The sequence below is a fragment of the Mobula hypostoma genome, chromosome 12, assembly GCF_963921235.1.
Source record: "Mobula hypostoma chromosome 12, sMobHyp1.1, whole genome shotgun sequence".
NCBI classification, from domain to species: Eukaryota; Metazoa; Chordata; class Chondrichthyes; order Myliobatiformes; family Myliobatidae; genus Mobula; species Mobula hypostoma.
In genome coordinates this window covers 99,879,676-99,893,947 of record NC_086108.1, presented here as the reverse complement: position 1 = coordinate 99,893,947, position 14,272 = coordinate 99,879,676, and positions in this window count along the sequence as shown.

The window sequence follows — 14,272 nt, the reverse complement described above, 5'->3', positions numbered from 1 at the left end:
TTGATTCAATAATCTATGTGATTGGAGGACTGAAATGCACTGGTGCAGATTTTCCTTCCCAATGATAGTGTTTATGCTGGGATGTTCCCAGTTAGTCCGTGAAAATCCAGGCTTTCAACATTGCTACTCACCCTCTTGGAAACAGCATCTACCACCCTGCATTATCAATGGCAGCTGCTACAGTGCTCACTGAGGGATACAGAATAGAAATAGGCTATTCAGCCCATCGAGTTTGTGCTGACCATGAAGAACCTATTCACACTAATCCTACAGTGTTCTTGTTTTATTCACCCCACATTTCTCCCTGATGATGTAGGTCTTGGGATGTGGGGTTCTTACCCTGCAACAGAGGATGAAGCTATTCAGCCCAGTGGATCTATACTAGCAGCTGGTTCCACCAATGCAGGCCCACTCAAACAAAGTGAGAGTCCTTCCCAGAATAAGGAAAAAGCAAGGTTACTTTAATATTTCTTAAAATTTAAAGTTCGAAGTAATCTTATTATCAAAGTACATATACAAGGGGTGATTGATAAGTTTGTGGGAGTTAATTTTAGAAAACCTAGCACGTTTATTTTTCAACATAGTCCCCTCCTACATGTACACACTTAGTCCAGCGGTCGTGGAGCATACGGACCCCTTCTTTGTAGAAGTGGTCCACCCCAGGGGTGATTGATAAGTTCCTGGCCTAAAGAAGAAGGAGATGAGTTATACAGCTCTTGTTACATGCACATGTAGATCAACCCTTTAAGTGAAAATGCAGAAAGTTTGAAGTTAATAACTCATCTCCTTCTACCTTAGGCCATGAACTTATCAATCATCCCTGCTGTGGACCACTTTCTGGAGGTCCACCAAGACACTGACTTCTACAAAGAAGGGATCCGTATGCTCCACGACCGCTGGACTAAGTGTGTAAATGTAGGAAAAATAAATGCGCTCGGTTTTCTAAAATTGACCCTTTCTACCTTAGGCCACAAACTTATCAATCACCCCTTGTATGTCACAATATACAACCCTGAGATTCATTTTCTTGAGGCATTCACAGTAAGTACAAAGAAGCAAAAAAAACACAAGCAAATTAATAATAATGAATAAACAACTCATATTGAGAACATGCGATGAAGAGTTCATGAAATTAAGTCCACAGTTTGAGGGAACAGTTCAGTGAGGCTGAGTGAAGTTATCCCCTCTGGTTCAAGAGCCTGATGGTTGAAGGGTAACCACTGTTCCTGAACCTGGTGGTGTGGATTCTGACGCCCTTGTACCTCCTTCCCGATGACAGCAGCAAGAAGAGAGCATAACCTGGATGGTGGGCTCTCTAATAATGGATGCAGCTTTTCTGCAATAGCACTCCATGTAGATATGCTCAATGGTAGGGAGAGCTTTACCTGTGATGGACAGGGTCATATCCACTACTCTTTGTAGGCTTTTGCATTCCTGGACAATGGTGTTTCCATACCAGGCTGTGATATACAAGATAAAGCTGTCTTATGTTAAATGTTAAAAAGAAGCTTAATTCTTTTTAGTAACTTTTTTTTAGGAATATTTCAGGGGTTATGGAATTCTTATGAACATTAAGGACTCATATGGCTAAGAGACTGGATCTTGATGGTTGTGAAATCAATCCATGTGCACAGCTAGCTGCCTACACAGAGACAAACCCCTGCTATGCTTGCAGCCAGAGACACATTAAGAACTTGCTGGAACTAACAACATTCTGGGGTCTGGCAAAGTTGAAGCAACATAAGATCTGCCCCATTATAATTGTGCATTGTTCTAGTCCTTTGTTGTATACAGAACAGAGTCATACTTCATTTCCTGCTTTTACTTAATGCAACACAGAAGGAAGCCCTTCAACCCAATGGCCCACACAAGCACCTAACACCAGCATCAAAGTTCAAAGAAAATTTTTTGTAGAATTACTTACTGTATATGTCGCTATATGCTACCTTGAGATTTTTGTTCTTGCATGTATTCATGGTAGAACAAAGAAATACAATAGAATCAATTGGAAATTACAGATAATCAAACACTGACAAACGACCAATGTGCAGAAGAAGAAAAACTATGTAAATAAAAATAATTCACTAAATAAATAATATTGAGAACATCAGTTGTAGAGTCCTTGAAAGTGAGTCCATAGGTTGTGGAATCCAGCAGGCCAGGCAGCATCTCTAGGAAGAGGTACAGTTGACGTTTTGGGCCGAGACCCCTCCTCAGGACTAACTGAAGGAATCCATTCAGATTTGAGGTGAGTGAAGTTTCCACACTCCTTCAGGAGTCTGATGGCTTTTTTCCTGCTGTTTCCTCATTCACTAAAGGTGAACTCTTGATCTCCCATTCGATCTCATCGTGGACCTTGCTCTTTATTCCTCTGCTTGCACTGAACTTCCTTTGTAGCTGCAACACTCTACTCTGCATTCTCTTTCCCTTTTTCCATCTTGTTGCACTTTTTTGGAATAATCTGTTCAGAAGGCATGCTAGCAGAAATATTTCACTGTATCTTGCTACAAACTGTTGTTGGCAGAATCTCAGATGGTGACGAGGAGGCGTGCAGGAGTGAGAGAGAATGAGATAGATCGACTGTTTGAGCAATGTTGCAAAAATCACATAGCACTCAATGTCAGTAAGATCAAGAAATTAATTCTGGAGTTCAGGAAGGGCAAGTCTGGAGTACTCATACCAGTTTTCATAGAGTTGAGCAGCTTTAACTTCTTGGGTGCCAACTATCCTGGACCCAAAATATTGATACCAATATGAAGAAGACAAGCTAGCGGCTATATTTCATTACAAGTTTGAGAAAATTTGGTACATCACCGAAAACTCTAGCAAATTTCTACAGATGTACCGCGGAGAACGTTCTGACTGGTTGCATCACCGTCTGGTATGGGGATGCCAATGCACAGGACAGGAAAAACTGTCATGCCTTGAGGAGATGGCATCCACCATTAAAGATCCTCACCATCCACAACATGCCCTCTTCTCATTGCCACCATCAGGGAGGAGGTAAAAGAGCCTGAAGATACACACTGCGTGTTTTAGGAACAGCTTTTTCCTCTCTGAACAGACCATGAACCCATGAACACTACTTACCTTTTGCTCTCTTTTTGAACTACTTTTTTAAAAATATTTGTTATTGTAAGATAAAGTATTTGTTATATCTTGTTCTATACTTCTGCTACCAAATGACAAATTTCATAACGTATGTCAGTGATAATAATCCTGATTCTGATTCTGACTTGTGACAATAATAAACCAAAGCATTCCAATATTAAATCAATTCCCCCATTCCCCTCTTTTTATTTTCCCTTCAAACTTTGAAACAAATTTTCGCTCACATGCGCACCTTTTGATTTTTTTGCTGCTCTCCTACACAAAGGGTGTACAGACCCCTTGTCTACAGACGACAACTAACCAACTCAGACATCTTTAGGATTCGGAAGGAAACCAGAGCATTGGGTGATCACAGGGAGGATGTAGAAATTACACATAGACGGAAAGAGACAACACTCAAGGTCAGGATTGAAACCAGATCACTGTGAGCTAGCAGGTGTAACTGCTGAGCTGCTGGCCCCTGTGAAACCCATGGAACATACAAGGGACAATCTTTGTACTTCCTCCACGATTGCCAGTAATGAAGTCACTAATACTGTATTGAGGTCTTTGAGCCTGTGTGAAGAACTGGAGAGCACTGGGCTCTAAGGTTTTGAGAGCACCTGAAAGGGTTAATTGTTGTTTAATGAGAGTCGCTAACCGTTTAGAGCTCTTGTGCCTTTTCTCATGCATCTTGCTCTTTGTAAAGTGGTCTCCTGCTGCTCTTTTCTTAAACTCGTTAAGCATATTTTTATAGGCTCGGGGATTCTGTGTTACCTGTATTATTGAAGCAGACACCCAATGAGTGCTAATCGTGGGGTCCCAGTTTTGCGGTTGTAACATCTCGCGATGTCGCTTGGCCACGTCGCAGGTGTTCCGCAAAATGATTATGAATAAACTCTAGTCGTTGTCTCTACATTGGAGTCTATCTCTCCTCCACGCTTGGGTTCAGATATTGCCAGTGCACATCTTGTCTGTACTCTGATAATAAATTTTACTTTGGACTTTGAACAAACACAGCAGCAAAAAATGCAACAGAGTGCAAGTTTAAAAAGGTAACCATACACTTGGTGCCCACTTTATTAGGTCCAGAAGGCCACTGAGTATGTTTCAGTATGTTCATCGCCTTCTGCTGCTGTAGTCCATCCACTTCAAGCTTTGAAGTGTTGTGCATTCAGAGATGCTCCTCTGTACACCACTGCTGTAATGCATGGTTATTTGAGTCACTATCACCTTCTTGTCAGTGTGAACCATGCTGGCCAATCTCCTTTAATCTCTGCTAACAAGGCATTTTCGCCCACAGAACTGCAACTCTCTGGGTTTTTTCCCCCTTTTTTTTTTAGCTTTTTCGGAGCATTCTCTGTAAACTTTAGTCTGCTGTGCGTGAAAATCCCAGGAGATCAGCAATTTCTGAGAAACTCAAACCACCCTGTCTGGCACCAACAATAATTCCACGCTCAGAGTTACTCAGATAACCTTTCTTTCCCATTCTGATGTCTGGTCTGAACAACAACTGAACATCTTGACCATGTCTGCATGCTTTTATGCAGTGAGATGCTGCCGTGTGATTGGCTGATTAGCTATTTGCGTTAACAAGCAGGTGTACAGGTGTACTTGATAAAGTTGCCACTGTATATGGAATACTGCACAAATAGGGCGACAGTAGATAAGTACTGGCAATCAGAAGTGATTTTATTAGGTAAAATGAATAGTGATCGATTAAAAAGAACTGGAAGATGGAAGGAAATGGCAATAAATGCAGTCCACATTACTGGCATTGGAGCCTGCCAGCAAGTACTTAAAATAGCATGCATCAGGTGAAACCAAGCTGAGTAAAAACACATCTAATCACTTCCGTAACCAAATAGTCAATTGAAAGTAACCTTGAATGTTATATGTTAATACCATCATTATCAATATTTTATTAATTTTGATATAGCTGGTGTACTTACATAATGATAATCGTGCAGTATAACAATTAAGTCAACTTAATGAATAATATAACAATCTTCTGTTCATAGATCAATTTTAAAACCTTCCTATATCGCTGCTATAAGCTGATTTGAAACTGGCAGGTTAAACTGCTTGAGGTATTTGTCAATTTACATGCCCAAACCCTATCCCCAGATCACAAAGAAAGTACTGTATTTTAAAGGCAATTAAAATTTCAACATGAAATCTCAGAGTCTCTATCACTCATTACACAGGCTGCACATAACAAGGAATATCGATGTTTCTCTGCAGCTAAATATTACGTATCTTATATTGTCAGAAAGAAACCACTCCAGCACTTAGACATATTCATATGTAGATATGGCACAGCAAAGCTCACATTGGAGTGCACATTATTTAAATGTTAGACACAATGTCAATTTTAATGCAATGGCAGACAGCACTCACATCTCACAAATGCTGATATGACTCAAAAGCCCATTACATCACTTTAATTGCAAGTGGTCCCTTAGGATAATGAGATTTAGACACTATTTAGTACTGGCTCTTAAGTATCATTGGCAATATTTATTTTAGCTTTTAATAAAATTATTTGTTTTCAACATAAAAATAACATTATTGTAAAAATAGCTATGCGTGCATCTGCAGTTAATGTGACACTCGGTGCCCACTGTCATCTTCAGCACCCAGAGCCTTACCTACCTCAGCCATGCACACTTTGCATCTTGGTTTTTCTTCACTCCTGTGACCCTGCAGGACAAAAGGAAACTGCATTAGACGTGTACACGGGAAAGTGGAAAAGGGAATCTGTGCTGGATATGATAATATTCATCAAAGCTTCAGGCCCGAAGTCTATGGGTCTGACATAAGCATCTGCAAAGGCAAAGGGATATCTAACCACCAGCTTCAAGAACAGTTACCACCCCTCAGCTATCAGGCTTTTGAATAAATAGGGGATAACTACTCTCACTTGAACTGTTCCTACAGCCAATCATCTCACTTTAAGGACTCTTTGTCTCATTATCTCATGTTCTCATTATTTATTGCCATTTATTTATATTTGCATTTGCTCATTTTGTTCTCTTCTGCACTGGCTGATCTTTCATTGATCCTGTTATAGTCACTATTCTATAGATTTGCTGAGTATGCCCACAAGAAAATGAATCTCAGGACTGCATATGGTGACAAATATGAACTTTAATAATAAAATTTACTTTAAACTTTGACAAGATTATGCTTGAGGAAGGGATGCCAAATTTAGATGTGATCTGCACTTTTTTCTGTAATCCAGCAGAGAAAGCAATTGCTGAGTCCCCGGCATGTGCGATTTAGTGAGCATGTGAGATAGATTTCAACCTCAAACTCCATGAGTACAGACCATGCTGCCTCTCAAACCTTTTCTGATACTCAGTTGTAGTTTTATCCCATTTAATTCCTCTTGATTCTTATTGCTTGGTATCGTTAATATCAATCTCTTCATAGCATTTCTAACCCTTTGGAGAAGGAGCCTTTTATACCTAGTACCCTTTGTGTCAAAGAAGCACATGTAGGTTTCAATTCCACATAGCCATGTTCTAATTTTTGTATTGAGCCTTCTTACTGTAGATTCCCACACCATTGAGTCATATACAGTCAGAGACATACAGTGCAGAAACAGGCGCATCTGTCCAATTGATTCATGCCATCCAAGATGTCCCAACCAAGCTAGTACCATCGCCAGCATTTGGCCCTCAAATATTCTAAAGCTTTCCCATTGACTATCTAGGACCTAGAGTGCAATCTCAGCAATGTAATCATCACCTTATTCTCAGCCTCTACTTCCGTCCGGGATGAGGCTATGTAGCATCCACGCAAGGACCACCAGACTCAGAAACAATTTCTTTCCCCAAGCAGTAAGGCTGATCAACACCTCCACCCACTAACCCAACCCGCCACCACTATTTTATTATTTTCTGCCAGTCATCTTATGTACAGACACTCCTGTGCCTAGCATCATTTTTGGACATAAATCAATCCAGGTATAAAAGCTATCTTATATCGTTATATTTATTGAGATTTTTTTTTACTATTGTGTCCTTTATCTTATCGGGTTTTTTTTTGTGTTCCATTGAATCCAGAGTAGAAGTTATTTCGTTCACATGAGAAAGTCTACAGATGCTGGAAATCCAAAGCAATTTACACAAAATGCTGGAGGAACTCAGCAGGTCAGGCAACATCTGTGGAAGGGAATAGATGGTCAATGTTTTAGGCCAAGACCCTCTTCAGGACTGAGAAGGAAGGGAGAAGATGCCAGAATAAAAGGATGGGCGGGGAGGGTGGAGGGTAAGGAATTAGCGAGAAGGTGATAGGTGAAGCCAGGTAGGTTGGAAAGGTCATGGACCGGAGAAGAAGGAATCTGCTCGGAGGGGAGGGGGACTATAGGAGAAAGGGAAGGAGGAGAAAACCCAGGGGGAAGTGATAGGCAGGTGAGAAGAAGTAAAAGGGTCAGAGTGGGGAATAAAGTTTGGGGGGTGGGGGGGAGGCAAGGAATTTGTTTACCGGAAGGAGAAATCAGTTTTCATGCCATCAGGTTGGTGGGTACCGAGGCAGAATATAAGATGTTGCTCCTCCACCCTGAGGGTAGCTTCATTCTCCTTTGCACTTGTGTACTGGAAATGACATCTTGAATCTTAAATAAAGCCACACTGGGTGATCCTGCACTAATTTGGTCTCTGTGTATTCCCTTCATTAAACCTGCAACTCGTCTCCTCATTTTTCTCCTGCTCTATTCTGCCTAAGGTACCTTTACCCTGGAATATTAAGCTGCCAGGCTTTTCCTCCCTTAGTCATGTTTCTCTGTAAGAACATAAGATATGGGAGCAGCGATAAGGACTTCGGCAGAACATAATACAATGCTGGATCTAATTATTGGCCTCACCTCTACCTTCTGCCTATTGTAGGAACAGCCAGCTATAAGATTGGGGTTTGAGTCCCACCACTGTCTGTGAGGAGTTTGTATGTTCTCCCATAACCACCTGGTGCTCTGGTTTCCTTCCACATTCCAAAGACGTATAGTTACAGTTAGTGCATTGTGCGCTGAGGCCGGGGAGGGAGGCAACATTTGTGGGTTGTCCAGCATAGTCCTCGCTGACTAGATTTGACCATAGGATCATAAGACCATAAGATACAGGAGCAGAATTAGGCCATTTGGCTCATTGGGTCTGCTCCGCCATTTCATCATGGTTGATGCAAATGATACATTTCACTGTAAATTTTGATGTACATATGACAAATAAAGCAAATCTAATCTATCTCTCTGTGGTCTGCAGATCCAATGCAGTTTATAAATCCATTTAATCAGTGAATGCACTTACCGATTCGGTCTGTGTAGTTCTGTTCCTGAACATATTTAATGACTTGACCTCCACTAACTTCTGTGGCAGGGAGTTCCGCCGTCCAGTGCTGAAGAAATCTCTCCTAATCTCAGTTATAAATGACACACCATTTCCCGTGGCTGTAACCGCTAGCCCCAGATGCTGTTAGGAGTTTGTATGTTCTCCCAATGACTGTGTGGGTTTCCTCCAGGTGCTCCAGTTTCCTCCCACATTCCAGTGGCATATGGACTAGGGTTAGTAAATTGTGGACATGCTATTTTGTCACCAGAAGTATGGCAACACTTGTGGGCTGCCCCCGGCTCATCCTTGTACTGTGTTGGTCATTGATGTAAATGACGCATTCCACTGCATGTTTGGATGCTTTGATATACAGTACATGTGATAAATAAAGCTAATCTTTAAAAATCTTTAATCTTCTTCCTGTCTAACAACTAATTCTTAATCTGTTTATAATCCCATCTCACCTGTTTAATTTTGCAAATTGATTTTGTGCGTCTAAAGATAGAAAGTCCCCTGGTCCTGATGGAATGCATCCCAGGGTACTGAAAGAAATGGCAGAGGTTATAGTTGAGGCTTTGGTGACAATTTGCCAAAATACTCTGGACTCTGGGCAGGTCCCGGCAGATTGGAAGAAGGTGAATATCACGCCAGTGTTCAAAAAAGAATTTAGGCAAAAGGCAGGTAATTATAGTCAGTTAGTTTAACATCTGTAGTTGGGAAAATGCTTGAAGCTATCATTAAAGAAATAGCATGGCATCTGAAAAGAAATGGATCCATCATGAAGATGCAGCATAGATTCAGCAAAGGCAGGTCCTGTTTGACCAATTTACTGGAGTTCTTTGAGGATATAATAAACGCAGTGGATAGAGAGGAACATACGGACATTATTTACTTGGATTTCTAGAAGGCGTTCAATAAGGTGCCACATAAAAGATTTAACCATCAGATAAGGATGCATAGAGTTGGGGGTGATGTATTAGCATATATAGAGGATTAGCGAAACAATAGAAAGCAGAGAGTTGGAATACATGGGTGTTTTTCTGGGTGCCGCAAGAATCAGTGCTGGGTCCATACATGTTCATGATATACATTAACGATCTGGAAGAAGGGACCGAGTGTAGTGTATCTAAGTTTGCTGATGACACTAAATTGAGTGGAAAAGCAAATTGTGCAGAGGATACGGAGACTCTGCAGAGATATATAGATAGGTTAAGTGAGTGGGCAAGGATCCGGCAGATGGAGTACAATGTTGGTAAATACAAGATCTTCCACTTTGGAAGGAAAAATAGAAGATCAGATTATCATAGTTATAGTCATAGTCATACTTTATTGATCCCGAGGGAAATTGGTTTTCGTTACAGTTGCACCATAAATAATAAATAGTAATAGAACCATAAATAGTTAAGTAATAATATGTAAATTATGCCAGTAAATTATGAAATAAGTCCAGGACCAGCCTATCAGCTCAGGGTGTCTGACCCTCCAAGGGAGGAGTTATAAAGTTTGATGGCCACAGGCAGGAATGACTTCCTATGACGCTCTGTGTTGCATCTCAGTGGAAAGAGTCTCTGACTGAATGTACTCCTGTACCCAACCAGTACATTATGTTGTGGATGGGAGATATTGTCCAAGATGGCATGCAACTTAGACAGCATCCTCTTTTCAGACACCACCTTGAGACAGTCCAGTTCCATCCCCACAACATCACTGGCCTTACGAATGAGTTTGTTGATTCTGTTGGTGTCTGCTACCCTCAGCCTGCTGCCCCAGCACACAACAGCAAACATGATAGCACTGGCCACCACAGATTTAAATGGTATTATTATTTAAATGGTAAAAGTTTGCAGCACGTTGCTGTGCAGAAGGACTTGAGAGTGCTTGTGTATGAATCAGGAAAGTCTGGTCTGCGGGTGCAGCAGGCTATCAAGAGGGAGAATAGAATGTTGGCATTCGTTACGTGGGATTGAATTTAAAAGCAGGGTGATTATGCTGTAACCGTGTAGGGTACTGGTTTGGTCGCATCCGGGCTACTGCATGCAGTTCTGGTCTCCTTACTTGAGGAAGGATATACTGGCTTTGGAGGCAGTGCAGAGGAGGTTCACCAGGTTGATTCCAGAGATGAGGGGGTTAGACTATGAGGAGAGATTGAGTCACCAGGTCTGTACTTGCTGGAATTCAGAAGGATGAGAGAAGATCTTATGGAAGCATAAAATTATGAAAGGGATAGATAAGATAGAGACAGGAAAGTTGTTTTCACTGGTAGGTGGGACTAGAACTAGGGGGGAGAAAATTTAGCATGGAGATGAGAAAGAACTGATTTTCCCAAAGAGTGCTGAACCTGTGGAATTCTCTGCCCAATGAAGCAGTGGAGGCTGCCTCAGACAAGGTTGAATAGAACTTTGCATAGTAATGGGGAATTAAGGGTTTTGGGGAAAAGGCAGGTAGGTGGAGATGAGCCCATGGCCATGATTTTGCTGAATGGCAGAGCAGGCTTGACGGGCCAGATGGCCTACTCCTGCTCCTATTTTTTTATGTTCTTATAAAGTCCAGATACACACATTCACTGTTTCTTCCTTATCTGTTCTTTGTGGTGCATCCTCAGAAACCTCAACAGATCTTTTAATTATGATTTTCTTTTATAAAATCCATGCTGACTTTGTCCATTCTCATTTTAATGGTTTTCCAATGCGTCGTTATTACTTATTTTAATGATAATAACTTATTTATAGAGCACATTTCATTCGGATGATGTAGTTCTAAGTGCTTTACAATGGGATAAAGTGCAAACATGAAAATAAAAGATAAAAGGAATTTAGTTAAAAGCAAGATTAAATAAATAGATTTTGAGCAACACACACAAAATGCAGCAGGTTAGTCAGCATCTATGAAAATGAATGAACAGTTGATTTTGGGCCGAGACCCTTCATCAGGACTGAAAAGGAAGGGAGAAGATGGCAGAATAAAAAGGTAGGGGAAAAAGAAGGAGAATTAGCTAGAAGGTGACAGGTGAAGCCAGGTGGGTGGGAAAGGTAAAGGACTAGAGAGGGAGGAATCTGATAGAAGAGGAGAGTGGACCATGGGAAAAAGGGAAGGAGGAGGGGACTGGGGGTGGGGGGGGGTGTGATAGGCAGGTGGGAAGATGTAAAAAGCCAGAATGGGGAATAGATTAAAAAAAAGGAATGGGTGGGGGTGGGGGGAGGAATTTGTTTATTGGAAGGAGAAATCGATCTTCATGCTATCAGGTTGGAGGTTACCCAGATAGAATTTTAGGTGTTCCTCCACCTTGAGAGTGGCCTCATCTGGCACAAGAGGAGACCATGGACCAACATTTCGGAATGGGACTTAAAATGCTTGGCCATCGCGAAGTCCCGCTTGTGGTGGATGATGCAGAGGTCCTCGATGAAGCAGTCCCCCAGTTTGTGACAGGTCTCACCAATGTAAAGGAGCCCACATCAGGAGCACTGCTCAAAATAGATTCTGAGCTGGCACATAAAAGTGTCAACTGAGTCTACATCTCTTGTAGTTTTAGGTATTGAGTTCTGCAGTTTAGCAGCATAGTTCAACATCTGACCTTTTGATAATAGAGTATTTTACAAAAGAGGATACCATTACTCTCACTACTGACATTGGGCTATTGGTCTATAGTCATAGTCACACTTTATTGATCCCGAGGGAAATTGGTTTTCATTACAGTTGCACCAACCAAGAATAGAGTATAAATAAAGCAATATAAAACCATAAATAATTAAATAGTAATATGTAAATGCCAGGAAATAAGTCCAGGACCAGCCTATTGACTCAGGGTGTCTGACCCTCCAAGGGAGGGGTTGTAAAGTTTGATGGCCACAGGCAGGAATGACTTCCTATGATGCTCAGTGTTGTATCTCAGTGCAAAAAGTCTCTGGCTGAATGTACTCCTGTGCCCAACCAGTACATTATGTAGTGGATGGGAGACATTGTCCAAGATGGCATGCAACTTGGACAGCATCCTCTTTTCAGACACCACCGTCAGAGAGTCCAGTTCCATCCCCACAACATCACTGGCCTTACAAATGGGTTTGTTGATTCTGTTGGTGTCTGCTACACTTAGTCTGCTGCCCCAGCTCACAATGGCAAACATGATAGCACTGGCCACCACAGACTCATAGAACATCCTCAGCTAATTCCTTGTTTGTTCTTTTCATTTTTAAAAGGCAGATTTACACTTGCCATCCTTCAATCTGCAGGGATTCTTCCAGAATGTAAAGGATTTTGGAAGATGACTACCAATGAATTCATCATTTCTAGTGCTACTTTCTGTACAGCTTCCCCAAAGTTACAGCAGGGCTCTGCTCCAGAGAACTGTCCATAATCCAATCAGTTTGCAAGTCAGAAACGCCACCACAAACTCAGTTCCGCCTGGCAGGAGTTGCCTGCAGCCCTGCAGTAGCTGGCAAATCTATTCCGCTGATTCCCCAAACATTCACTCATGTATATTTGTTTGTTCCTCATGTGCCATGTCGGATGACATAGGCAGTCATGGTCTTTCCATGATTGGTCTTGGCAAATTTTTCTACAGAAGTGGTTTGCCATTGCCTTACTCTGGGCAGCGTCTTTACAAGACGGGTGACCCCAGCCATTATCAATACTCTTCAGAGATTGCCTGCCATTAGTGGTCACATAATCAGGACTTGTGATGTGTACCAGCTGCTCATATGACCATCCATCCCGGCCCACGGCTTCACCTGACCCTCATCGGGGAGCTAAGCAGGTGCTACATCTTGCTCAAGGGTGACCTGCAGGCTAGCGGAGGGAAGGAGCGCCTTACTCTTTGGTAGAGACATATTTCCACCCACCACCCCACTCATACATATATACGTGTATTTATGTATGTGTGTGTGTATATATATAGACAGATATATATAGGTTGTACATAGGTGTAAGTTGGGCAGTCATAAGGTGAGGAAATCTGAGAGATAATTATCAGGGCGAGTGCTTTGTTAGCCCATAACCTTATTAATTTCTATAATGTCAAAGAACGAAAGACAATCTAATTGGAAGCTCTAAACATTTTTGACAGAGTTTGACAAGGTTGAGACGGGAAGGATGTTTCTCCTGCTTGAGGTGTTTAGAACCAGATCTCACTGTCACAATAAGAGTTTGATTATTCAGTACTGACAGGAGACGTAAGAATAGTTAACCTTTGGCATTCACACACCAGAAGGGCCATTGATTCTCAGACAGTGAGAGCAACCAAGACAGAGATTGATGGACTATTGGATATTAGGGGAATTGAGGCATATGGGGTTGGTAAGTAGACTGGCACTAAGTTAAAGACCAGCTATGATTTTACATGAGTTTGGGAACATGTGGTGGCTGCTTAGAACTCTAGTTAGGCCACACAGGGTATTGTGCTCAGAGTTGGTCGCCCAATACAGGAAGGATGTGATGTCTTGGACAGAGTACGGAAGAGGATTGCCAGGATTTTATTTATGTATTGAGATACAATGCAGAACAGGACCTTCTGGCCCTTTGAGCCATGCTGCCCAGCAATCCCCTGATTTACTCCTACCCCCATGGAACAATTTACAATTAACCTACCAACTGGTACATCTTTGGACTGTGGGAGGAAATCAGAGCACCCGGAGGAAACCCACACAGTCACGGTGAGAACATACAGACTCCTTACAGGCAGTGACAGGCATTGAAACCAGGTTGCCTGTATTGTAAAGCACTGTGCTAACCACTAGGCTACTGTGCTGCCTTGCATTCTAGGATATGATCTAAAAGGAGAGGATGGATAGAATTGTTTTCTCTGGAGCATTGGACGCTCAGGAGAGAAATAACAGAGATATATAAAATTATAAGTGGCATAG